Source organism: Tamandua tetradactyla, chromosome 4 (assembly GCF_023851605.1).
Source record: "Tamandua tetradactyla isolate mTamTet1 chromosome 4, mTamTet1.pri, whole genome shotgun sequence".
Lineage (NCBI taxonomy): Eukaryota > Metazoa > Chordata > Mammalia > Pilosa > Myrmecophagidae > Tamandua > Tamandua tetradactyla.
The window spans coordinates 159,306,492-159,334,102 of NC_135330.1; the positions used below are offsets into that span (position 1 = coordinate 159,306,492).

The 27,611-nt window shown below is 35.5% G+C and overlaps 1 long non-coding RNA gene across 10 annotated transcripts in view; it reads right to left on the reverse strand.

Annotated features, from left to right (window-relative positions):
- The window catches only part of LOC143681463 (uncharacterized), a 114,741-nt gene that overhangs the window by 28,806 nt on the left and 58,324 nt on the right, over positions 1-27,611 (reverse strand). For 5 of the 10 annotated variants that reach the window (XR_013174657.1, XR_013174656.1, XR_013174659.1 and 2 more), the window contains 3 exons: positions 23,702-23,846; positions 14,520-14,698; positions 13,970-14,029 (listed from right to left, as the gene is read on the reverse strand). This is a non-coding gene — a long non-coding RNA (uncharacterized LOC143681463). Of the gene's footprint in view, positions 1-7,392; positions 7,615-9,716; positions 9,872-13,969; positions 14,030-14,519; positions 14,699-23,701; positions 23,847-27,611 lie in introns of all 10 variants that reach the window. The other 5 variants (XR_013174661.1, XR_013174658.1, XR_013174662.1 and 2 more) reach the window with 4 other exon arrangements.

Consider the following 27,611-nt stretch of genomic DNA (forward strand, 5'->3'; position numbering starts at 1 on the left):
AACAGGACTGATTGTAAAAATTCAGAAATGGATAGTATAATACTACCTGATTGTAGCATAATAATATAAGTACACTGAGTGAAGCTGAATGTGAGTGTGATTGAGGGGGAAAGACTGGGGGCACATATGAAACCAGAAGGAAAGATAGAAGATAATGACTGAGACAGTATAACTTAGGAATGCCTAGATGGACAATGATGGCGATTAAATGTGCAAATAAAATAATATTTTGCATGAGGGAAAACATATGAATGTCAACATTACAAGGTGTTGAAAATGGATGGTATACACTAAAAAGTACAATCTATGCAAACTAGGGTCTATATTCAATAATAACATTGTAATAGCTTCCACTGAATGTAACAAAGCCATTATGCCAAAACTAAATCCCAGCAGGCACGAGGAAGGGGTATGCATTCTTTGTGGGAGAAAAGGAAATGACTTCATATAGAGTACAGTGGCAAAGGCATGTCTATTTATTTAGGTTGGGTTGTATGGTGTGTGAATAAAACTGCTTAAAAATGAACAGAGAAATGAGTGCTAGAGAAAATGGGGAGAAAGAGATGTGCATATTCACTGTGGGTAGAAAAACTGAGAGGCGCAGCCCCTTGGAGGGCAGTGTAGCTGTTCCACAGGAGGCTAGGAGTGGAGTTACCATATGATCATGTAGCCCCCTTGCTCAGTATATACCTGGAGGAACTGAATGTGGGAACACGAATGGACACTTGCACACTGGTGTTTATGGCATCAGTGTTTGAGACTCACAATGGATGGCGGTGGCCTAAGGGTACAGCGACTGAGGGATGGAAGGTCAGATCTGTGCTGTATGCAAATGATGAACTACTGAGCAGCAGCAAGAAGGAACTAAGGCATGCAACTAGGCAGATGGAACCTAAGGACTCTATCTTGAATAAAATTTAAGAAACAAAAAGACAAATATTAGCATACCTTACTCACATGAACCTACTATAATATAAAAACTCAGTAAACTGAAATCAAGAGCATGAGTTATCAGGTAGGGGCCTCTTGCAAAGGGTCCTAGATTGTAAGCTCTTGCCGCAGTCACCTATACCCAAGAGTTGTAACTGTTATTTCTAAGTTTTGTGATACTGAGCTATTTGGATAAAACCTGGTCGTTTCCAGAAACTTCAGGTATTTAGGTGGCAAAATTAATATTCAAAATACGTTCAATATGAAGGAGATAAGAATAGGGAAGAAAGGGAAGTGGAAGCATAAGTTTTCCTTGTTCCTTGAGGAAATTACTTCTAGGCATTACAGAAAAAATATTTAAAATATAATTAAAAAATTTAAAACAACCACTGGAGTAATGGAATAGGGTAAATAATTTCCTCTTAATAGACTAAAATAAATAGATAATGAAAATTTAATCAGATTCAGAAAAAGACAAGAAAGTAAAAGCAGCATAAAACATGCCATATATAAAAGTAAAATAGTAGCCAAGTAAAATGGCTGGTTCCAAATATAACTGGGATTAGACTAAATTTGAAAAATATAAATCTCCCATCCTCCAACTAGTAAATATTGTGTTGGTAAAAAATTCAAACATAATGAAACCAAAATACACCTAAAAGTGGAAAATAGAGGAATGATGGGAAAAAAGAGAAGTGCCTGGTAAACCGTAACAAAGTCAATCAGGTATGGAAACATTTTAAATTTTAAAAACATTCTAGATAAAACTCAATGAATAGGCAGTAAAACAGAACAAAATGAATAGTTCCTTTTAAATTAAGATAGAACCATTCCAGAGGATAAAAGAGACTCATGAATGGTTATGCCAGGTTTCTCCAACTCCAAGCTTCCCCAAAATCCAGAAAGTATTTTTTTATTTATTAAATAACAATCCTACATGGGAAAGGTAGCAATATGATGGTTTTAATCATCAATATAAGCAATACAAAATCACTCATTGGTCTAAATCTTGCTTCAGTTTTTTTGCTAATCTTCTGAAAGCAACAATATGTCTCACTGAAGATTGGAATTTTTCTCTAAACAGCTTTAAGCTGTTATCCTTTCTTCCAATTGGTTTTGGTTTTGAAAGATGCTTTCTTTCCAGCCACTTGATGTTGAATTTGCTTTTTAAGTCTTTCAAGGACTGAGCTGTAACTGCAAGTCAGCCATTAGCAGGACTTGTAAACGTTTAGATTTCTCCTCTGTTCATGCTTTTCTATAAGAACCTATTTTAAAATCAAATAAAGGGCTGATGTTTTTTAGTTCTTTTTCCATGGTCTTCCCATTTACTGTTTCTGAAAAAGTTCAATCCCGAGTATGATTTCTAGCACAGTGATTTAAATTCTCCCAATTTCCTTTCAATGTGAAGAAAGTTAACAAACTGATGTGTTTCCTCCAGAAGAGCAGAAATGCCAGCAGTCAGGTATTTTTGTTTGGTTGGTTGGTTTTTTTGTTTGGTTGTTTGTTTTTAGTCTCTCCTTGTATCGTAACAAAAAGATTTAATATAAAATTCCCACTATGACTAAATGAGCCATAGCACTTCCCACAGTGTTCCTTTGGGATCTAGTCCTGGAATAAGGACCTTGGCAGTGTAATACAAGGCCTCCAGGATTAGGCTCATTAAAAGCATCAAAGCCATCATGAAGAGTTCTGAACATCCCAAGACCTCTAATGGGTTGTCTCAGGTGGCCAGGATCCTGTAGCCACAAGAGATGACAGAATTTCCCACTGTCTGGCAACTTCCCCCTATCTGGCAACCAACGTAGTCCTCAGTCGAATGAGGAAGGGGACAAGGAAAACAGTGGCTCCATCCTCCCCAACACCTTGACCAACAAGTCAGATCCCATCACATGACCCAGGGGATGTACTGAAGCAGGTGGTCAGCAATGGCCAGGAGTGAAGACCTGTGGGCCAGAGGAGAAAGGCCTGTGTTTCCAGCCACCCTTGAATCTTCCTGGCTACCCCAAGAAGGAAGGAGATAACTGTCTCTCCATACCTGTAACCACCTGGGCCATGGTTAGGAGGCTTCATGGTGGGGGATTTGCAAGCCCCCAATGCTGGCCACTGTTCCACTTTCTTTTTAAATAAACTTTTCATTCTGTGGCCTTGGAGACCTAATCCAGACCATTATGATCAGAAAAGACTCCAAGTCTCACTACCCTCCTTGGTTTGGGACTTACTGGCCTTGAATGTGTGTGATGAGTAGAAGAGGGATTATGATGTGCCCTACACAGTAGGGCATTTCACTAACGTCACCTTTAAAAACCAAATAAAAAACATCATAATTCTTAAGTCTGCCCATTTTAAGAACGTGCAGTCTAACGGTGTGACCTTTGGATTCACTCTCATTTTTCTCTTCTTACTGTTCACAGAGGGGTTGCCTAGACCAGAAGAGCTCGTAGCAGGTATCGAACTCCTCAGCAATTCTTTTGAGGCAAGAATACCTCCCGCTTTTTAAACCAGGTCTGCTCTCACCTTATTCCATTTTCAACCACTTTCTATTTGTGTTCATTTGGAGATCAGAATTACCTTGAGACACATTATATATATTTTTTTCAAAATTGCACAAGGGAAACTTAAATTGTAGTAGAAAAATAAAGCCATGTGAAGCACGTGGTAGGGTGTGATATGGTGAGTATTTGGTTTGTTCTAAACTCTTCAATGAATTTCGTGCTGATTTGTCTATACGGTAGAGACCTGTTTATGGCTGTTCTGATATGAAGAAAGCCCTGCATCATTCCATCCTACCTGCCATAGGTTGTTGATGCTGGATATCAGAGTTCAGGAGGAAGGTGTGCATTTTGATGTGACTTCAGGTTTTTTTTTTTTTTTTTTTTTTTTTTTTTAAAGGAAAGACAGAGAGAAGGAAGGAAGGATAGAAGGAAGGAAGAGAGGAAGAAAGGGAAACATCTTTTAAACATTTTCTTGTTTTTATTGTATTTTGTTTCTCCGTTTTCGTTACATGGGCTGGGGCCGGGAATCGAACCGAGGTCCTCCGGCATAGCAGGCAAGCACTTTGCCCGCTAAGCCACCGCGGCCCGCCCGACTTCAGGTTTTGATTTAGGGATAGGGAACCTTCATCTCGCTTTTGAATAGAGAGGGGCTCAGAAACAGCCCACCCACACTGGTTGATGATATGCAGGCAAACATTTCCACAATAGTGGAGGGATTTTTAAGAAAATTTATCTAGAACATGAAATGAATGTAAATTCCTTTCAAGGATTTAATAGGCTAAGGCAACCTGAGTCATCTCTAGTTGCATGTAATTTTTTTACTTAATATTTGCTATAGTTCTGTCATATATTAATTTGAAGAAGAATGATAAGTTCCAAATAATTTTTGTTCTGCAGAGTTGCAACTGATTTTTGTCTGATTGAAAAATATTTCCAAAAAATCCCTGAAAGATATTAATTATATTTTAAAATCAACATAAAAATAATACTCCAGGTTTCCTTCTTTCACTGACTATAATGCTAGTGTCTCATATTCTCCTCTCAAACAAATTTATTGTCTTGATTGTTTTCTCATTAAGGAACTAAACAAACCTTCCACAGGTACTCATTATATATTTTTGAGGCGTATTTTTAAAATACTTTGGAAAATTATTATTTTACCTTACATTTTAAGAAAATGGATACAAGAAAATTACTGCTTATAATAAACAGATATCTTCTGTATGGGAAGGGACAGAAACCCAACTTTAAATTAGATTAAATCCCCTTAAATAAGAGGATAATTACCAGATTAAACAAACAAAATGTCATAAAGTATACATAATTGAAAGTCTATTTCATCTAGTTCTTCATAAATGTTATCAGGAATGTTCTCTCCCTCTCAATGAAGCTTTTGTCTTGTTGGCTTATTTCTCAAGCAGATTGTCCCCAAGTACTAGCGAGGTATAGCAGCTGTTCTAGACTTATCATCTTCTCGTTTAGCAATGAAAAAATAAAGCTTGATTTCCATTAATCAAAATTCCTTGCACTTTGCCATTGATATGGATTTGTACCTATTCCTACCCCTCCAGCACCCTGACACTCTGACTGCCACCCTTGGATTATAGTTCCACCCTGGAGCCACATATCTTCTAATGTGGGAGGTCATAAAACTTTTATTAATTTATATTTTAGGGCCTGTGTACAAGAGCTATTTCTACATTTGATTTATGATAGATAGGTTTTTAGTAATGAGACTTCACCAATAAAAATAGTTAGGATTCAGAAAAGACTGATAAGACATTTGGAGGCACATTAAATTATTATTATTAATGGCTGGGTAGTTGGAAGCAGGCATGTGTTGCAGAGAAAACGTTTTGTGTAGCCATCATTTTTAATTTGTGTGGGAACCTTCTGTACTTAAGTAGTGCTCCAAGCTTCCTGCCCTGTTCTTGCACTCGCGCTTCCCAGGGTAGAAGTCATTTATCTGACTGGTGAATTTAAAAAACTGGGATTGCAGACAGCCTTTCTTATCATCCCTTCTGTAGGGACACCTCCTTAGGTTCTAAGGAGCAAACATTATTTCTTTTGCTAGGTCCCCTGCAGTTCGAAATGCATAAACTATTTTAGTGCTTTCCATCCCAGACAACACAATACAAGTTCACACAGCTCCCAGGTGGAGGACAGGCACTTAAAGCCAGCAGTGTGATTCCATAGCTTGTCATCTTAACTACCGTACTATACTGCATCTGTGAATTTGTGTCAGGAAATTGGAATGAACAGCTCATATAATAACGTAAACTGGGAGCAAACTGTACCACCTCTTGATAATGTAAAGAGTGTGAGAGTTGCCTGGGGTGTAATGAGCTATATTTGTTTTTGTTATTGTTTCAATTTGGACACTGCAGCACTAAAGTGTGAAACTTCAGAGACCAGGGATGATCTCTGGAAATGAAGTTCAGACTTCATGTTGCAGGAAAATGGTAGTTGAATGCATATAGTAGGTCACTTTTGGAGAGTGGATCAAGACCCATCAAGGATCAAAATGCAATGGGAGAAGAGTTTGGAGTCAGGCAATCAATGCAACTTCATTGGGTACTCTGTGGTATTTAATCTATTCAGAGCCATAAGGAAGCTAGAAGTCAATATCAAACAAGAAGAGAAGGGTTTCCAAGGAAAGGAAGCTAATTGTTTGAGAATAGAGCCACCAAAAGGTAAGGAAAAAAAAAAAGAAAAAGAAAAAGAATGCATGTATTCAGAAAGAGACATTGGTTAACTAAAGAATATAGATTTCATCATGAGACCCAAAGCAAGACAGGTTTTAAAAATTAACCAGAGAACAGGTGATCAATGATCCTGTTTGAACTCACTGCAGGTCAACAACAGACCAAAAGTAATTTGGTTATATTCAGAGAAGGGAAAAGCATCCCAAAAGAGCTAATCTGTATATCAGAAAGAAGACAGAAAACCAAAAATATTATTAGTGAAAAGCATAATTTTTCTTTCTAATGAATTTTTCCAAGTAAATACTTTGGAAATCAATTTTTTTAAATTTTCTTTATGTGAGAAAAATAAGTATAACATAGTATTTGCAAAACATAGTTCAAACTAGTAAGTGCACTCAGGTCAAAAAGGAAAAGAAATATCCATACAAGCAATAAAAGTAACCTGATCTCTCATTTAATGTTTACAGCGTCTTAACATCATAATGAAGTTTAACTCACACTCACTGAAAATATATAGTTATGATTCCAAAGCCCAGTGGCAAGGAAATAACCAAACAATATATCTAAATTGTTTCCTTATATACTGACCTTGTGGAATGTGCTAGAACTGAAAATAAGTTCTACAGCTTGCCTTCCTGTAAATACACTATAGATTAAATATTTACTTGTGAGTTTTTAATGAAAGACTGATTTTAATTATATTCTTTCACTTATTATGCAAATTAGGTTTGAATTAGCCAGTGCATTAATTTCATATTTGGGCTGGCAAAATAAATACACCATCTAAATTTTATAAAACATGCTTAGAGTTCTGAGATATTGCAGAATGTGAGTTTTTAATTAAGATACAAATTAACAGATTGCCTTATATGATACAATGTTTCTTGTTAGCAGAGGTAAACACTTGCAAATATCCTGCATATGCAGGATTTCTTTCCTTTGTTGACACTAACAAGAAAAATCTCTATATAAAGTTCATTTTCATTTATAATTGTAGCCCTGAATGTTTTTCTTCATTATGTGTGAATCATTAATCATACAAAATGAATGCAACCTCACTTTTTGTTCTCTGGAATGATGGGCTTTTGTGATGAATACTTATTATCATAAATCTTTCTAAAAGAGCCTCTAATAGCATCCAATAACTTGTAACATCAGTGAGTAAAATTTAAAGTATATTCTCCTCCACCAGCTTTTTTATCTAAAGCCAGCATCATCAATTTTCACAAGGACAATTTAAAATGCAAGTGCCTAAAAACAAATACCCGCATCATCGGTAATGCCATACACATTTCAACTATTGTTCTCCTGAACAGAATTCCATCGTGCCCTCCTTTTTTTTTTTTCTTATTTGGTTTGTTTGTTTTCTTTCTTTTTCTTCCTTGTTCTCCCCTCTTCCTGCCATTAGAGCCTTTGGCTCAATAATTACTTTCTTTTGCGATGGTAAAATGAATATTCTTTTGCTCAGGTCCAGATTTTTTCAAACACTAACCCAAAGAAAAGATGAAAAATAGTTCATTTTGAAGCGAAGACCATTTTTATCGTTGTATAAAAATTTTATTGAGGATCTTAATACACATATTTTGTACATTTTAAACCCTTCATTGATCAGTTCTAATCGATTCAAATGGGAGAATTTAGTAGGATTTGGAATATACCTTAGTCTGAAAAAAGTCCTGATTTTCTCATAACTGCTTTTAGTATCATTTATTTGCTCAATCCTAAAGCAAACTTGGATTGAACAGCCCTCTTAGTTAACTTGAAGAACTAATTGGAGGTCAAAATAGAAAACATAAAAACAGACTCAAGAAAAGACCAGGGGCAAACAAAAATTATGTAAAAAAAAATCAATCATGTCATAATCATTAAACTACATTTTGGAGTCTTCTAAAATTCATTTTCTCCTATAAATAATCTAATTTTGACCTTTATTACTTAAGATGAATGTATTTTCTATAACACAAAATTTTCAGGAAACACCAAGACCACTAAGGCATAATGTGAAAGAAATCTTCATATAATTAATGTCATCTATTTATTTTGTTGTTATTTTGTTTCCAAATTGAGGTAGTTTTAGAATCACCATAAAAAAGATAAAAAATGTCAGGTTCTAGTTTTTCCTACAATTGAGACACTTAAACCAAAAATAACTATTTGATCACCCATCAGTGGAAAAGTCATGAATAGAGTTACTCAAAATTTTTACTCATTCAATAATTATTAAAGCAATAGTAATAATTTGCTGAGTGCCTTGCAGCTATGAACTCATCACTAAAGCTTAAACTCCATTGATCCCTTTGAGCCTGGATAATAACTTCTGAGGTAAGTGGTTTGTTTGCATGGGCAGGCACCAGGTATCAAACCCAGGTCTCTGGCATGGCAGGCAGAAATTCTGCCACTGAGCCACATGTTGCACTGCCCACGAGGTAGGTTTTGATACTGCACTTTGTAACTGAGCAAAATGAAGCTCAGAAGTTTTCCGCAGTAGGCTAGAGGGTACCAAGCTAAACAAGTGACAAAAAAAGAAATTTAATGCATTTTTGTCTGTCTTCAAACCCAGCTTATCCCATGTGTTCTTTTGTATTTTTTATTGGTTATCTTCTTTACCTTAACTAAAAAAATGTACAAATGTTTTTAGGTCCCTTCTATAAATAAAGATCTTATATGCAGATACATAACTTAGATATGAAGGTCTATAGTGGAGCAGTTCACAAGACGGTTACAGGATATTTGCTGTGTGTTTCACAACAGTAACCTCTACCACTGTAGAGAAACTGATTTTGAAAGAATTGTACTGCCATTCCTGATGTCATCACTTTTTAATATGCTGGAAGATATATAATAACAAATGAAATTGATTTAAATGTATTGTAGTATGATTGAATTGTATTTTAAGGAGAATATATACATTACCAAATATTTCAATTGATTCTAAAAGTTTTGTAAGGAAAGGTGAAATATAGTTGCTTTACTAATAATAATGTTTTCTTATCTATAATAAAGTCTATGATAAACTGTAATTTGGGGATCTATTAAAAAACAGATTATATAGGTATATGTAGATTACATAACATTTTGTATCTATTGTATTAATTCACATGTTAGGAATTGTGAAAACCTACTGTGTGTTTAGTTTTATAACTCATCTAATGTCTCCAAACAAGTACATAAATAATATGCACATTTAAAAATAATTGAAATTAGTTATTGTTTTTAGATATTTTATGAGCTGATTTAGTTAATTGAAGATTTGTCATGTTATAAAATCAAATCTCGATATTGATATTATCAGCAATAGCATCATTAGTAGATATGTAATTCTATATGATAAAAAAATAGAAACTTAGTAAATAAAAGAGTTTAGGTTTTGAAATTATCAGGAAAATGAAAATATAAATTATTGTGTAGATACACACTACTGTGGTGATAATTAAATCTCAGCTTTAAAACTGGTGATTGGAACTCAGGGAATAAATGCTGTAGAGAGTGCTATTACGTTACAACTCTTGGACAAGGTGTTTTGGATTCTTTAAATATAGTAAGAATCTCTGTGGATCAAAATGGAAGCAGAGTTGGAAGCAGTACCTACCATCTGAAACCACCTATGGCAGGGATAGAATAGAGGAGTTATGCACCTGCTTCTTTCTTCTCGTGAATAATTGAAAAATAGCCTTGGATGAACTCGGAGATGAATTTTATCTTCTAGTTACATGCCAACCCTTCTCAAAATTTTTCTCTTACTATCTGTTATGGCATAAGAGAGTGGTCATTTATCTTCAGGCGGTAGAAATGGAGCATAAAGAGACCTAGGACTCACTGCATTTTTAATATTTATCTAAAATTCATACAACTCTATATATTTTATCTGTCTTAATATAAAATCAATTTAATATTAATTATCAATTAAAGTCTTAAAATTAATTATCAATTAAACTCTTAATCACCCCTAATTTTACTGTAATACTTCACATAGATATACCCATAAAAACCTCGCATGTAAGAAGTACAATCTTAAGGTTTGCTTTCATATACTTACTTGAAGGTTTATTTCCAATTATGATTAATTTGCCTTGTTTTTCATAATTTTAATAAAAAATGCTAAAGCTACAATGTGAAAAAAAGTGTTTAAAAATATGAAATACATACCCCTGAGAATATTTTGTTCTTTTGTAAAATTTATGAGTACTTTGTTGCATAATGTTTGTTTTATATAGGTTCTATTCTGAATGACTTGACTGAAATCATTTTTAAAAATCATTATATAATTCAGAATACAGGGTAAGGAAGACATTGTCTGTATTTCAGAACCTAACCTACATTTGAGGCCACAGGAAGAAAGGTTTATTTTGTCTAGAAACTAAATTTTCTGTAGCACATAATCTAACTCAACTGTTGAAATAGCTCATTCAAACAATCAAACCACAGGGAGCCCAGAATAAGAATGAGGTCCTTTACTCCTGTATAGCTTAATATAATGCCTGGATACATCCTAGAATATATTAAGCAGAAAAAGTATTGGCAAAGTCTCTTGAGGGGTGGGAGAAAAAATATGGAACTATTAAACCTTACCAATAGGGAAACCCCTGATACTGTGTCAATCATTAGGGACATCCAAATCAATAGGCCAAGCCCTTGATCTTGACACTTGCTCTTGTGAGGCTTATGTATGTAGTGGAGAAGCTTAGCCTACCCATAGGTATGCCTAAGAGTTACTTCTGGAGACCTCTTTTATTGCTTAGATGTGACCTCTTTCTCTTTAAGCCCAGCTCTGCAAGTGAAACCATTGTCCTACCCTCTATATGGGACATGACAAGCAGGGGTGAATGAGTCTAGTCCTTGTGCCATGGCATCGACAATTTCATCCTGACCAAAAGGGGGGAAAGAAGTACAACAAGTAAGGTATCAGTGGCTGAGAGAGTTCAAATAGAGTTGAGAGGGTACTCTGGAGGTCACTCTTACACAAGCTTCATTTAGACATCGCTATCTATCATAACATGCCAAACCCCAACCAAAACTATTCCAGCCAATCCTAAAGAACATGTAGGGCAATATATAAGATCCTGCAAAGGTTCTGTGCACTAGGGTAATTTTCCAGAAACCTACAACCTCCACATGGGTACTAGACAAGATAAGTTTTGAAACCTAGAGGGGCCAGCCTCTCCAGATCATCAGACAGATCCTTCTCTCTACCCCATATTATTGTCAGCCCCTTCCAACATGAAAAAGTTAAAATAGGAATTGTCCAAATATCCCTAAAAAGTGGGAGACAGATCAAAAGTGATGGTGGAGTTATACAGAGAAGGTAGGGTTTAATATACGAGTATGATTGCTGAATCATTATATCACTTGTTTTTAGTCTCCAGCATCTTTGAGCAGCTAGAAGTAAAAACCTAAAATTGTGGAATTGTAATGTATCCAAACTCTGAAATCTGTTCTACAACTAATTGCTGTGATGTGCTTTGAAATTTATTGCTTTTTTGCATATACATTATTTTTCACAAAAAAGGAAAAAGAGTCAATTGTGATGATTAAAAAATATATATTTATTCCTTCTAGCCTACAATGTCTGAAGCAGCTAGAAGGAAAAATCTGAGTTGATGGTGTGGTAGCCCATGAAAAACTATGGGATCCGTCCTGTAACAACTTGTTAAAGAGTGCTTTGAAAACTACTGTTTTTCCTTCTTTGCTTTGCATATATGTTATATTATGCAATAAAAAAAGTTTAAAAAATTATATAAACTCAGAACAAAAATTATTAAAATCACTATATGAATACATTTACAGATGTAACCTAAAAGCATACATGAAATCCATATAACTTAAGGTGAGATCAAACCTTTTTTCTTTATGCTGTGTTTTCAGAATTAGGGTAATTTAGCTACTACTAAAGGGAGACTTGAAGAGGAGCAGTAGATTGGAATTCTGAAATTATTTCTTTTAATTTAGCCAAATTTCCACTTACAGGAAACATATATAAAAATTTCAAGACAATTAAAAAAATTTTCGAGGCAATAAACCTGATCAGTGTATTTTCTATTTTGGTGTTCTCCATACCGTGACTTGTCCTAATGAAATATTCCCTTAATAATGTATTTTGTTGTGCTTCAACATAACAACAAAAGGACAAACAACGCAATTTAAAAATGAGCAAAAGATTTGATTAAACATATCTCCAAATAACATATACAAATGACCAGAAAGCCCGTGAAAAGATGTTCAACATCATAAGCCATGAGATAACATTTTACACCTAATAGAATGGCTGCTATTAAAAAAAAAAAAAAACAGAAAATCACAAATGTTGAAGAGAATAAGAGAATGCAGAGAAATAGGAACACTCATTTACTGCTGGTTGCATTGTAAAATGGCGCAGCTGTTGTAGAAAACAGTTTGGCAGTTCCTCAGAAAGCTAAGTGTAGAAATACCACATGACCTAGAAATCCCATTACTAGGTACGTATCCAAGAGAACTGAACAAATATTTGCACATCAATGTTAAGACATCATTATTCACAGTAGACAAACTATAGAAGCAATCCAAGAGTCCATCAGCCAAGGAATGGATAAACAAAATGTGGCATATGCATACAATGGAATATTATTGAGACATAAAAAGGAACTAGGTCCTCATACTTGGAACAACATGCATAAACCTTGAAGACACCATGCTGAGTGAAATACGCCAGACACAAAACAACAATATTGTATGATCTCACTGTTTTGAGGTAATTAGAATTAGTAATTTCATAGAACCATATTCTAAAATACAGGTTATCAGGGGATGGGGTGATATAGGGAATGGGAAGTTAAGGCTTAAAATGTATAGGGTTCCTATTTGGAATGTTGGAAACATTTTGGTAATGGGTGGTGGGAATGGTAGCACGTTATGAACATAAATAACAGCACTGAAATACATAACTGAATGTGATTAAAAGGGAAAATGTCAGATTGCATACATGTTAATAGAATTTAAAAAATGGGGTTTTTTTTGGGGGGTGCAGGGTCTCCCACATGAAAGGCTGAAAGGCGAGCATTCTATCACTGAAACACCATGCACCTTAAAAATTTGTTGTTAATTCATGGAACTACACTATACAGACAGTGAATCCTAAGTTAAACATGCACTAAAGTTAATAGCACAATTATAAAAATGTGCTATCAATTGTTAATAATAGGGTAGTATATGGGAATCCTGCATTTTATGCATGGTTGTTCTGTAAACCCATAACTTCTCTAATAAAAAGAAAAATGCATTTTATTATAAGTAGCAACTCGTGGTAGATGGTAATGTTGGCCTACATAAGTACAGACATATAGATCATGTTCATTCCTTTATACTTTAAAAACAATATAAGGTAAACTTTATTCATGTTTCAGTCAAATTCTGTATTTTAAAATGTTAATAGAATCCCTAAATCTGCCAATAATATTTAGATGCTCTGGCAGATATTCTACCTACTAGACTATGTAAATGAATTCAGCTTTAATTTCCTCTTTATTTAAAATAATAAACTTTTTCATCACAGTAGCATTTTCATTTCTACTGTATCTATCTCCATCAAAATCATTGTAAAATCTGACCACTCACAGTAGGCAAGAGCCCACCCTTTTAAAAATAGTTGTATCATCTAATTTTTCAGTTTTATACTTCCTAGACCATGGGATATCCTCATTCATTTATCAAGTAAATGAACATCTTAAGATTCTCTGCTAGGACCGGAAGGATAAAGATTTCTATCTTTTAAAAAGACCCTCTATTCTGCAGCAAAGTTCTATTTACTAGAAAAGAGAGGCAAGAAAATACTAAAGTGATAGGTGCTATTTCAAGACTTAGATCACCTACCACTGAATGAATCACCCTTGGTAGTTCCATCAGGTCCTAAATAGTCAGGCTTGACTGATCCTGAATCAAACAGAGAAACAACATTAACTTAGTGAGAAGGTAAGTTCATTGAAGATGCATCATCAAGGAATTAGAGAAAAAAACTTTCCAAGACCAATTGGGAGTGGGAAGGGTGGTTTGGGCTTTTATAACCTCAAGGAGACAAATAAATGGCTAGGATTCAGAAGAAAGCAAAAGAGGAAAAAGAAAATAGAAGAGGGAAAACTGGTCAACAACATGTCTTGTTATTTTGTAGGCCCCTTGTTGTTCTTCAAAGGACAAAATTAGTTTATATGATGTTTCATTCCTGCAAACAGAGCAAGGGAGGGTTTCTGGGAACAGAGCGGAAGTTTCTTGAGATTAGACCCAACAGCAAACTATTTCAACAAGGGCTTTTTATGCTTAAAATAATTTTGCTTATTTCAATTGCTTGAATGAAGTGATTATAAAAAAAAAAAAAGCATTTTCTAGTTTCTGAAGACTGTACTAAGCATTTTCACTAAAGGATTACCTTGAGTGTTTTTTCTGTTTATCTAGCCTTCCGGACATAGAAGTTCATTTAACGCTAATTCACCCTTGGTATTCAGGTAGACATCTCACATGAGGTAGCACTGGAGTGAGTCTCACAGAAATCGCAAGTAGATATCAGAGGAAATGTGGCTCACCATGCATGATTGTTCACTATACCACCTGTGCAAAAGGATGCAGTAGACAGGATGAAAATATATGAAAAACATATCAATAAAGAAATCAGAAGGGAATCAATACAGTGCATAACAAAATAAATCAAATAAATACGACAGTAGACATTAATGGAAGAATTGAGGATCAAAATAGACACAAGACTTATAAAGACAAAATAGCACAATGGCAAAAGCATGTTCTATATTATCAGTAATTATTTTAAATTTAAATGTATTAAACTTTACAGTCAAAAGGAGAGATTGGAAGTTTGGATAGGAAAGCATGACCCAACTCTATGCTGTTTACAAAGGACTCACCTTAAATTCAAAGACACAAATGGGTTGAAAGTGAAACAATGGAAAAATAAATCATGAAAATAGTTACCAATAGAGAGTTACATCAAAAATTGTTACAAGGGCTGAAGAAAGTTACTATAGGCCAAAAAGGGGTCAATTCAACAAGAAGATACAGCAATTATAAATGTATATGCACCTAATGTCATAGCCTCACAATATGTGAAGCAAATGTTGACATATTTGTCAACATTTCAACAAGGGCTTTTTATGCTTAAAATAACTTTGAGGCTTGCTTGAATGAAGTGATTATAAAAAAAAGGGGGAAAATAGACAGTTCTGCCTTAATAGTAGGAGACTTTACTACACCACTTTCAGTAATGGCTAGAACATCCAGACAGAAGATTAATAAGGAAATAGATGACTTGAATGATGCTCTAAAACAACTAGACTAACAGACACACATAGAACACTCAACCCAACTGCAATAGAATACCCATTCTTCCCTAGTGTGCACTGCTCATTCTCCAGTAGAGAGCATATGGTAGATCACAAAACAAGTCTCAATAAATTCAAAAATATGAAAATCATCTAATATGTCTTCTCTGACTACAATGAAATGAAGCTAGAAATCAATAATAGAGTAAGAAACTAGAAAAATCACAAGTATGAGGAAATTTAAAAACATCTCCATAAACAATCAATGGGTCAAAGAAGAAATCATAATGGAAGTTAGGAAATATTTTGAGTAGAAAGGAAATGAAAGCACAACAGACCAAAACTTATGATTTTACGTCTGGACCCAGTACATTTTCTTTTTAATATCTTTAATGGTGGCAAAGCTTTATCCTTTGATCATAAATACAATTCTTTAGAAAGAGCTCAGAGGTCAACAAGACACAACTACCTAGTATGATCTTTATTTTCCCTCAAGTGTATTATAAACTGACTGTGAAAGCAATTTAAAAGTGAGGAGTTCAAGATTAAAATTAAAAGCATATTTCAATTATCTTAAAACAAATGTATTCTCCCAAAGTGATTTCTTTGACAGTCATTTTAATATGTAAGTTTATCATACATTTAATGAAATATAATCAAATCTCATGCATTACCATATTAAATAATCTGACCACCAAATAATAGAATTGATGCTATACAATTTAATGTGACTTCTGTCTTTTATACAAAACTGTCAAACTTTCTTATTGAGATTAATGACTCAATGTAATTCCAAACCTTTATTTTAAAGTTTCATTAAAATTCTTACTTCCCTTACATTATTAGACATGTCTTTATTGCTTTTGTGCTACTGGCTGATCTTAAATTGCAGGAGTTGTCTATTTTATACAAAGACATCGAGAAGTGGACATATGTCACCTGTCCTAATAGTAACAGCTCTTGACAATCCTTTTCTTATGTCTATAAATTCTTACCACTGCTGTAACTGAGATGCATTTCCAATAAAATCAGTGGTCAATCTAAGAGATATTTGTTTTAGAAACATTAAAGGACCTTGATAAACTTTTATGTATCCATGATACTGACAAATTGTCCTGACTGATGATAATAAAATAGAGTGAGTTATGGTTTCTACCTTTGGTCAACTCAAGACATGTTAGAGGTAACGCTGGACGAAAGTCTCTAAATCTAAAATAAATTAGTTAATAATCAGGTTTCATTTTCCCACTTAGCATGACAAGGAGTTTTACAGATGATATATAGAATTTCTAGAATTTGAAGCACCAATTTAGACCAGGCTTACAATCTTTTTTTTTTCTTTTTTTTACATGGGCAGGCACCAGGAATCAAACCCGGGTCCTCTGGCATGGCAGGCGAGCATTCTTGCCTGCTGAGCCACCGTGGCCCACCCCAGGCTTACAATCTTAATCCTCTAACTTTGTAATATAAAGATGTAGTCCACAGATTTTAGTCACAGATTTTATTACTATTATGAAAACCAATTTCACCCATACAGTGGTCTTAATTCTGAACTTTTGTCAAATTAATTTCTAGGAAATAATCTGCTTCAATTTTTATTTTAATTCTTATTTTCATTTTTGGCATTTAAAATTGGTTGAATTAAGTTACTAAACATTATGAAGCACTACTTTTTAGTACACGATTTCAAATTGTATAGTTCATATAACTAGTACCTTTTAGCAGAAAGAAGATTTCTAAAGAGAAGATTTAAGGTGAACAAATTTCTGGGTGATCATACCATAACACCTGGCATATGTCTAATTTATCTTTCTGCCTATAGTAGTCAGTGGGCAATTAAAAACGTGGATTGTGTAATCCTAAAAACTTTCTCTTATCATTCCTTTTCATTTAAAAGAATGGAAAGGCAGGAAAATTATGAGTCCAGTACCAGTTACTGGTGAGTTGTCTTTTATCTCAATCATCGGATACTTAACAATGACAAACTTCAAGTTTCAACCCCCTCTTCTGCACATTTCCATGAGCTGCTCTACATGTCAGGCCTTATGAGTCCTGGTTGCCTATCCCCAAGTCTGAATGTTATTCCACAATCATTGATTCTACAACCTCCTAGCAGCGATTCTAAAAGAACAGAAAACACACCAGGACCACACAGTTTAATCAGAAGCACAGCCTCTTCCCTGCAGATACTACTGCTTCCTATATAGTACTCAGGGGCAATTATTAAGGTTTCAAGGTAAGTACCCCCACATAGTCACCAAAGTCAATGTTTTCAGTAAAAGCATTCTGAGGACATCCATATATATGCAACAACAAAGAAAAAACAACTGTGTGGGAAGAAGAGAATGTTTTGTATATGTAGCCTTCTAAACGGAAAATCATGAAGTCATGCCTAATTCACGTCCTGAATAACAATAGAGGAAAGAGAATAATTCTGAACACATTCATGCTTGTATGTGAACTCCTTAACCATAGGAGCACTAAATTGCAGAAGTAAATCATTATATAGGCAACTTTTAACAGACTATTCTGGTCAAACAAAGCTAGCCATCTGGTAAACGGAGAGCAAACACAGGAACTTATACAGGAAGAAGGAAAAGGAAGATAAACAAGGCAACTAACTTTTGTTGAGCTTAAATTGTATGCCAGGCACCATGCTGGTTCCATTCCTAAATCTTAAAACCAGAGTATTAAATCTAGATGGTCCTCAGACACATTATCTACTATACCCGGGGGGAGTACACAGACTTCCAGTGGCTCAGATTTCTCCCAGCCTATTCATTTAGCTACTTTTCTTCTGGAATTAGGATTCCTTGAGTTTTGGGATTATTGGAGTACAAGTTTCCACTCATTTTTCAATGTTCACCAGCACCATCTCAACCCAGTAACCCCCAGTCAGAGACTCCTTGCTCCAACCCCAATTCCATGAAACCCTATCAGCAGCCTAGACTCTATTTCATCCATGCATCTGTTGGAATCTACGTTTTACTCTAACAACTGTCAAATTCACAGTGGCTTATCTGAACAAGAGTTGTTTTTTTTTTTTTAACACTGCCATGACTCAGGCCCACTAGGAATTGGTAGTGGGGTTAGGTAGAAAATGGGCAGGGAGGGGTGGAGGAGGACGTCGAAGTGGAGGCGGCAGGGTTTGGGCTGAGAGTGAAGATAGAACATTCTGAGACGCATAGAAGGTACAGGAAGTAAATCACACCACTGAGCCGCACAGTTTGGTCAAGAGACCAGATGAATCGGATCATTATCGCTAGGCGGAGGGAAGGGAGCATGCACAGTATACGCGGAGGAAAATTACTGTAGACAAAATGCATATGGGAAAACAAGGGCTAGGTACAGAGACATAAGGCTAACAGCAGAAGCATGCGCAGTACAGGAACTAAAAACCACCTCAGCATAAGCATGCGCAGTATAGGACAGAAGGCCACCTCTGCATAAGCCTAAATGCCCAACTGCGGCAGTGGGGTAGTTTAACTCAGGCAGGAAGGGGCTAGCTTGCTTGGGCTGAGCCTACCTAAAAGGGTGCTGTGTCTGCTGATGCTTGTCTTTGCTTAATAAAGCTGGTTCCCGAAAGCCACCTACAAGATCGCCGACATTCTTTTCACCACCGCTTCACTGAGGTATTCCTCCTGGGTGACAGTGGTGCTCATAAACACGCAGGGACCCAAGGGGAAACAGAGGTTTTACCTCTATGGGGATCTCCGTGAATACCAAAGAGAGGGACGGGTTTGTAGCAGGGCCTTCCCTGGCAATTAAATGTTCTCCTTTAAAACTGTACCCATACCTTCTGCTTCCATCTCACTAGACAAGCCAGTAACATGGCCATGCCTGAATCCTAAAAAGGAGGCAGAACAAATGTGAGCAGCCCTAGGAACTACCATATCTCACCCCCTCCGACCACCACAGCCACCAACACTCATCTCTCCATGCACACACTCACACACTCTCTTTCCTTATTGCTATCTCTCTCAACTAGGGGGTGAAGAATCAGATGTGCATTACATACAAACATACCACTGACACCACAAAAGACAATGAAGTAAGTAATAATGATCAGCACTTTACAAATGAGGAACTCACATATATAGAGCTCTAGAATGTTGCACAAAATCACAGAAATTATTGCATCTGACATTGAAACCCAAGCCTTTTTTTTTGGCTTAAAACCCTCAGGGCAGAACCAGTCTCCACAAGACAAAATCCGAAGTCTTCAATATGCTATTCACAGTCCTCAAAGACTGACCCTTTTATCACTCTCTAGATTGATTTCTCATTGCACGCAGCCCTTATACCCGCCTCTACAGAAAACCTTGTGTGATTACTCTGGACTTCATTTCTTTAGGCCTTTATCCACATAACAACACCATTTTGGAATACTGTTCTCTGTTGTCTTCCTGAAAAATGCTAATCTGCTTTTAAGATGCAGTTCACACATTTATGCCCTCTTTGAAGGCTTTTCTGATTTTTTCCTCTCATACACAAGTTAAACAATGTCTATTTTTTATGCTCTCCATTGTAACTTGTGCATACAGATATCAAACTAAGTTCGGTTGCATTACTGTCTCTACTCCTGTCACTTTTATTCTCTTGGTGCCTTGGGGACACCTTGTATTCTTTTTTTTGTATATTAGGAATCTGTGTGTCTGTCCTGATGGTTGAAACACATGCTTTTATTGACTGTTGAGTGAAAAAAGCATGAACAGGTAGCAGAGGTACCTGTGAAAAAAGCATGAACAGGTAGCAGAGAACAGGTAAGACAAGGACTACGAAGCCAAACTGCTTTGATTGGAATTCTGCTTCCACATTTGCCACTTGACTGACATTATCCAAGTTAATGTCTCTGTGTTTCAGTTTCTTGATTTACAAAACTAAGTTAATAGTAAGATGTATCTATTGTTCCATTATGGTTATTGTGAGAATTAAATATGTTAATCTATGTAAACTCTATGTAAACATAGAGTTTACATAGATTAACGAGAGTAATTATTAAAATCACTAGTGGCAGTGGTGATTGCATTTGCCATAGTACAATATTATAAATTTATGTCTTTAGACCTGTTCTATTTAAAATAACGATAGATCTAAGTTTCACAGAATTGGGTAATTAATTATAATTATATTGCTTAATTAATACATTCAGAAGATATTTTTTATGCGACCAACTTATACTAAATTTATCATTTAGGCCCACAGATGGCTCGGAAGAATTTTTACTGATTTGGTATCTGTTCATCTAGAGCAACTTCCTCTTGTAGCGTGGATCCCAAACCTAATGGTGTGAGAGAGTTAAGCAGCAACCCCCAAGTTGTAAGGTTAGAGACTTAGTTTCCTCCCTATCCATTGCTACTATAGACAGACAAGGAAGAGCCATAAAAGAAAGAAAAAGTGCTTGAGTAATAGAAGAGAATTACTTAACCTGGGAGACAATTCTTTTGCCTGTCTAACATTAGGATATTCTTTAACAAATGTTTCAAGGGAACAGTATCAGCTTTCACAGATATTTGCAAGCGTTTCTTGGGCACTTGAAGAAAGTCACTCTTGAGAGTTATTTTCCTGTAGATTCTTCATTGTGATTTAATAGGAGTTAGGAACAGAAATAGGAATAGGAAAGCAGGTACATATATTTAACTCTCTACATTTAAGGTAGAAAGGCTGCTCTTAATGGACTGAATTTTGAATAACTGCAGACAGAGCCACAGAGACCAAAGCACAATGGTGTACACCAGAATAGTATGCAAAAGCAAAGAGAAGACTTAAAAAATGAGCAAATACTCCATTCAGATCTGTGTGCTTTCTAAGTATCCTAAAAATTATTTTTTATTTTATACAGTTGGATATAGGTTGTTCTTCTAAAAGAAAATTTAACATTTTTCTTTCTTCTCTGTTTAATGAAAGACAAAAGCTAGAACCCAACATGATAGAATCCTCCATTTGGAAGGGAAAAAGCTAAATGTAAGAAATACAGCTTCATCCTTTGAAAAAATGTTCATTGGAATTATGAATTGTTAAAATGAAAGAAACTTTGGATTTTATGACTAGAAGCTCCTACAAAATTAGAGAAACTATTTTAAGAAGGCATTCATTTTTAAATGCATTAAACTATTAATGGATACTACTATGTGAAATTCAAATTTCTGTGTCCATAAGTAAAGTTTTATCAGAACACAGCCACACCCATTGATTTATATGTTGTCTATAGCCGCTTTTGCACTATACGATCAGAGTTGAATAGTTGTAACAAAAACCACATGACCCCCCAAACCAACATATTTACTGTCTGACCCTTTATAGAAAAAAAAATTGCCAACCCCAGCTATAGATTGTTGCTTTCTCATTAATGCATATTTGTAATTATGGACATAGTCTAAATATGAAGTGAAACCATAGGAAAAACTGAAGCAAAGAAAGTGCTATTACAAAGATATTGATGAGTAATATTTTTAAAGAGCAATAATGAATTACATCCAATCACTCACTCTGCATTTTCCTTTCCACACAATTTAGAGTTCATTGGTTTGAAAGCTTTCGTGAAGGCTTGCAGCACTTAATACATGCATACATTAAGCTTCTAAAGTTTACTTGGCCTGAGTGTTGTAAGAAAGATCTTCGAGGCAGTTTATCACATAAGAATTTGTCAGTGAGTAACTCTTTTTTAGATGTCATGGAGAAGAAAAGTGCAGGTGAAAGTGACAGTTCTGACAGGGTATTTTTCCACCAAGGAGTGGCAAATCTGCAAGCTGGTGCTAAAAGGGTTTATAGTCTGAAACAGCAAGTCTGTTCCCAAGGCCCAACCTCAAATCCTGCTCCATGCAAAAGAGGGACAGGACAAGTTTTAAGGAGCCTGAAGCTTATATAATTTGAGGGGCCTTCTTTTAGAATAAGAATACAAAATTACAAATACAAAATTAGACATAGCTTTTAGAAGGGACCCAGGCACGTGAGAGGCCCTGAGAGCCTTTAGCTTCTTGAAAATCATCCTTTGCCCCAACAAAAAAGACCGAGGTTGGAAGTATCATGCCAATTTCTAGGGAAGATGGCCACATTCATCAATATGCTTGCAATCAAAACTACAAATGTAATATATTCCGTTATTTGGTAAAGTCTCTATATTTCAGTAGCATACTGAATTAGAAAAGTACCTTTCATATAACTTCAATCTTTTTAGAGGCAAGGTTCTGCCAGATCTTCCCCATTTTCTCAAATAATGTCCAACTGAGGAGCAAACAGCTACCCTAGCACAAGAAAGAGAAGTCTGCAGAAGCTAAGTCTTCCTAGCTTTACTTCAGTCCACTCCTGCTCTGCTTTCTTCCAGTGCTTTTTGAGGTTTAAACTCAGAACTATGAATTAAAGTAGACAAGTGCTCTCCGCAGGGCACACTGCCTCTCCAAAGCTTCAGAAAAGCAGCCCAGTTCCTCTGGCAGCTTTGACTCCATTCGTCTTTGTTCAGAACAACTGCCAACTCTTCCAGTGAACACTTTATACTGTCCTTTTTTTTTTTTTTTCTCACTTTTAACCAAATTTTCTTTCACTTTTCTCCCTGTTTGATTCCAGATTTCTTTCCAAGTAGGAATTTTTGGATTTTTTTGGAATTCACACACTTTGTGTGTGTGTGGAAAGTGGTTGACTAGGGTGTAGGAACTGAGCCAGAGTGAAGTAGGAAAGAAGTGGAACAGATGGTAGCGAGTAAGAATTAGTACTAGACCTGGGTGGAATCCAGATCTGAAAACGCAAGAGTTGGAATGTCTGAAGTAAAAGGATCAGTGATGATCTTCCTAACTACGTGCTCATTGCTTCACTAGGAGAGAAGATGAAAGGTTTCTGCTGTCTATTTTTCTTTGAATAAAGCAAGGGCTTTCAAATGTCAAAGGTAAGCATGGAGTAAAGCAAAGAATACAGGTTGAAGACATGAGAACTGGACCCATATACTACTCTTCCAAGTTACCAGTTATTTAAGCCCTCCAAAATCAGCTTTGATTTTCATCTATTCTTCCCAGAGATGAAGACATGAGAGAAGAAATGAGACAAAGGGCCCAAAGCCATTCCTGGTACAATCGTATTCAAGAATATTAGGCACCGAAGGGATAAAAATGTCCCCTGTCCTATACAAATCTCTCCTGCTAGATTTACTTGGACTCATTACCATTTCTGCATGACTTCCTAAACCCAAACTTAAGCACACTGCCCAAAGATGTCCTGGAGACATCCCGCCTAGCCTCTCTTGATTTGGATCAACATGATATATTCTCCATATTACCCCACCACTCACCACTCACATCCAGTCTTGCCCTTCTCTGCTCTGGTGTAAGTTCTGCTGATTGTATCACCTGGCTTCCCTTTCTTGGGACAGGTCTTCAGCAGATCCAGTTCTCTCTGTGCTCTGGGAGTGAACTGTGTCCTTCTGCCCCTTTAATCTTAAGGAAAGTGTATTAGTGAGGGTTTTCCAAGGAACAGAAGCCATGCAACTGTGGGGATGGACAAATACAAATTCTAAAGGTCAGGCAGCAAGTTAAGAACTCCTATGAAGATTTTGATGAGTTCTCCAGAAGCTGGTTGGCTGAAGTAGAGATGGGAATTCTTCCTTCTGATTGCTGAAATTATCATTTCCCCTTTTAACGCCTTCAACTGATTGGATGAGACTTCTCTCATTGTTGAAGGCAGTCTTTTTAGTTGGTTCTAGATGTGATGAGCCATAGATGCAGTCAGCTTACTGATAATTTAATCCATGAAATATCCTCACAGTAGCAATCAGGACAGTGTTTGTTTGACCAAACAATTAGACACTGTAACTTAGCCAAAAGGACATATGAACTTAACCATCAGATAATGGTTAATCTCTGGATAACTCACTCAATATACTTTGTTTTTCTACATAGTCCCTCATTACTGCTCACAATACTTTTAAACAGACCTTTCATTGACTTACCTTCATTTAAACCATCCGAATTAAATTTCTTCTAAAATTGGGACTCTCCCTGAAAAAAACTGAGGTTATCTGCGTGTTTGTTTGTATGCAGACTATATTTAGCTAGAATGTACTTTACATAAGTGTAGCCATAAAGATGTGACTTTGTAATAACTAATCCAAGACAGTTTATCAGGAGCTGTTCCCTTCTTTACCCAAGCCAACATCTTCAGAAAAACACTCCTTCCAGCCAGGAAGGAGTTAGGATGGTAAAAATAACACTCTCTGCTAAAAAGTCAAATCAACCATGATCATCATTGCAGTTGTAGATGTTCCAGCCTCATTCTGCTATCTTTGGAAATATTATCTTGTTGGAATAGGGCTTATATTTTATATTCAATCACACAATAACATATCACTTGCTTAACTGTATATGATGTATGAAAAATAGTCTATCATCCAGTGACTTCACTATATACATCACTACATTTATGCTTGTCAGTAAATTCAATTTATTTACCTTTCAATTTAATGAAGTTATTTCAAATCTCATAGACATGGACATGATTGAAATATAGATATTAGAAATCTCATTTTTAGTGTCAAATCTCGTTTTCAAATTCATTTATAATTCATGGAAATGAGGACACCAATAACCATCATTCTTACTGTTTTCATACATATTAAGAAATAAGAAATATTAAAAAGTAAGAAACTAGGGAGTGTGCTTATCCAATTAAAGTTTAAAATTTCATGAGTTGAGTTTAAATAACAAAAGGATCAAATACACAATGATGATCTTTTATCATCTCTACCCTCTGTACAACTAGTACATGTCAATTACTTTTAAATGGGAAAAATCACAACTTTCAGAGCCATAATCCATAAGCAGCCTCTTTGTAAATATTAGGAATACCAAAAGTGTTACTTTGAAATCAAGATATAAAAGAGAAGCGATTATTTTGAATTTGACTTATGTCACAATTCAGTCATCTTTTCAAATTCTTCCTCTGTCAACCTAACCCAACAGTCTGATGTAAGCACCTATGGCAAGCTTCCCTTGTGTTTTTATGTGCACTTCAGATATTAGTGGGAAGGAAAGAGCCAATTAACACTCAAAGCCATTGGCTTCATGTCAAGTAAAAGAAGAGACAGTCTGGGACTGCCAGAAAAGGAGTCATGCTTCAGTCAAGGCCACTGCACAATCCTACTGGGCACCACAGTTATTGCCACCAGAGAGTACATCTTTACAGAGAGGTAGACTCTGTAAATACTACAGGCCACCTTGAGCTACAAGTACATTTTCAAGGATGCACACCAATTTTCTTGTACCTAGTGATGCATCTGGCGAAAATAGAATCAGGGAAGATGAAAGACGTTATTTCTTTAGACATATACCACAGCAAGTAGAAAATAATATGTAATAAGGTCTATTCTCCTCATAGCCAAATCTTTCCCTGCTTTTCAGACTATGCCTACATTTGATGCTTTTATATACAAAGTTGACATTTCAAAAATAAATTTTGAATGAATTGAACATTTCTGGTTGTAAAATTTTTATACATATCCTCTCTTTTCAGTATGTACCTGTTTCATGCTGTACAACATCCCAATGCCAGCTAAATTAAGAATTTTGGCAGAATGTTTTACTAATTTTCTGGATGTCTGATTAAACTAAAATCTATCACCATTGGTTACAAGCGCTGGTATAACAAAGAGTTTGTAAAAAGGCATCATTTTCAGCCATGAGAGAATCTGTACAATTTAAAGTCAAGTCAAGTCTTGATTTCAAAATTGTGGGATTTCACATAATAATCTGGAAATCGGCTTTTTTTTTTTTATCAAATTAGAAGATATCACAACACAAGACCTCCACTTCAGTGAGAAATGTCAGATGGAGGTGGATGGTAGTCACCTCTCCTTTTCTTGAAAAACTCTTCCTTTGCTTTCTGTAATGCAACACTACTGGTTTTCCTCCTACTTCACTGACCATCCCTCCTTCATCATTGTATTAACCTCCTCCAACTGTAAATGGTGAAATCCTTCAAGACTCAGTTTCAGGTGGTGAAGAAGGCTCCTTTTCTCATTCCTAAATGCTCACCCTGCACAAGTTCATTCATTCATAGGGTTTTAATTATGTATATATTTTACGTCAATCCACAATGGTCTACTTCCAATTCTTTCTGTTTCCACCCTTCCTCGTATTTTCTCTTTTTCTTGTACATTGGTTCTCATTTCATTCCTTGAAAGAATCACACCCCTTTCTGTCACCCAGCATTTGCAAAACTGATTCCACTATCAGGGAGATTCTTCTCCTGTCCCTTAACCTAACTGCTTCAGGCTCATCTTTCTCTCACCCTAGATTTTATTCTTCTAGAAAAATGTCCCTGAACTTTCTATTCTCTCCTTTTGCAATAGCTTAAATTTCTCTTTTATAGCACCTACTGCAGCCATAAAAAATCATTTGTGTTATCATTTTCTTAATATTGATCTTAATATAAACTCTAAAGTACCTTCAGGTAGGCCCTACTTATGTTTTCACTATAGGTCTTTGTGCTTACCACAATCTTTGACACAAAATATATTTTTTTACTTTGATGTTAAACCAATCTTGTCATAAATATTAGACTAAAAGTTATAGGAGGTCTTTTGGCATACCTTTTAGAAGTTCAAAAATCTCTCTCACCTAATCAAATTTAAGTGTAATCAGATAACTTTAAATAGATAACATGAAGTTATGGACCAATGCTAGTGACCGTATTGCATTACTTTTTAGATAACACATTATTTCAGTCTGTAAAAGAATTCCTACTCAGCTAAAAACATATTATGTAAAACCTCTTATCATAGAATTAACAAGCATTCCAAATCTCTGAGCAACCATTAAGAAACACTAGTCACTAACAGTTTCTGCTAATATAATAATTTTAAATGACATTTTTCACAATAGAGAGAATAATTATATTTAAATGTATATGGTATCCATGTTTTTATCAAGTAGTTTGGGGATAAGTCCCAAAATATTAAATTAAGTATGCTAAATGTTTTCTGTCCTTATCATGACAATACAAATGATTCACCAAACATTCATGATCAGGCCAATCAAGTGCCTCAAATTTTTTATTACAATAAGTAGGATAAAAATGAATTCAGGCTGGCACATAGTTATTTGTTGATGATTGAAAACTGGGAAACTAGAGGTTTCCTCAGAAAATAAAACATAGAACAATAAAAGTTTTGGCGTCTTAGATGATCTATTTTGCTGAAAGCTGTC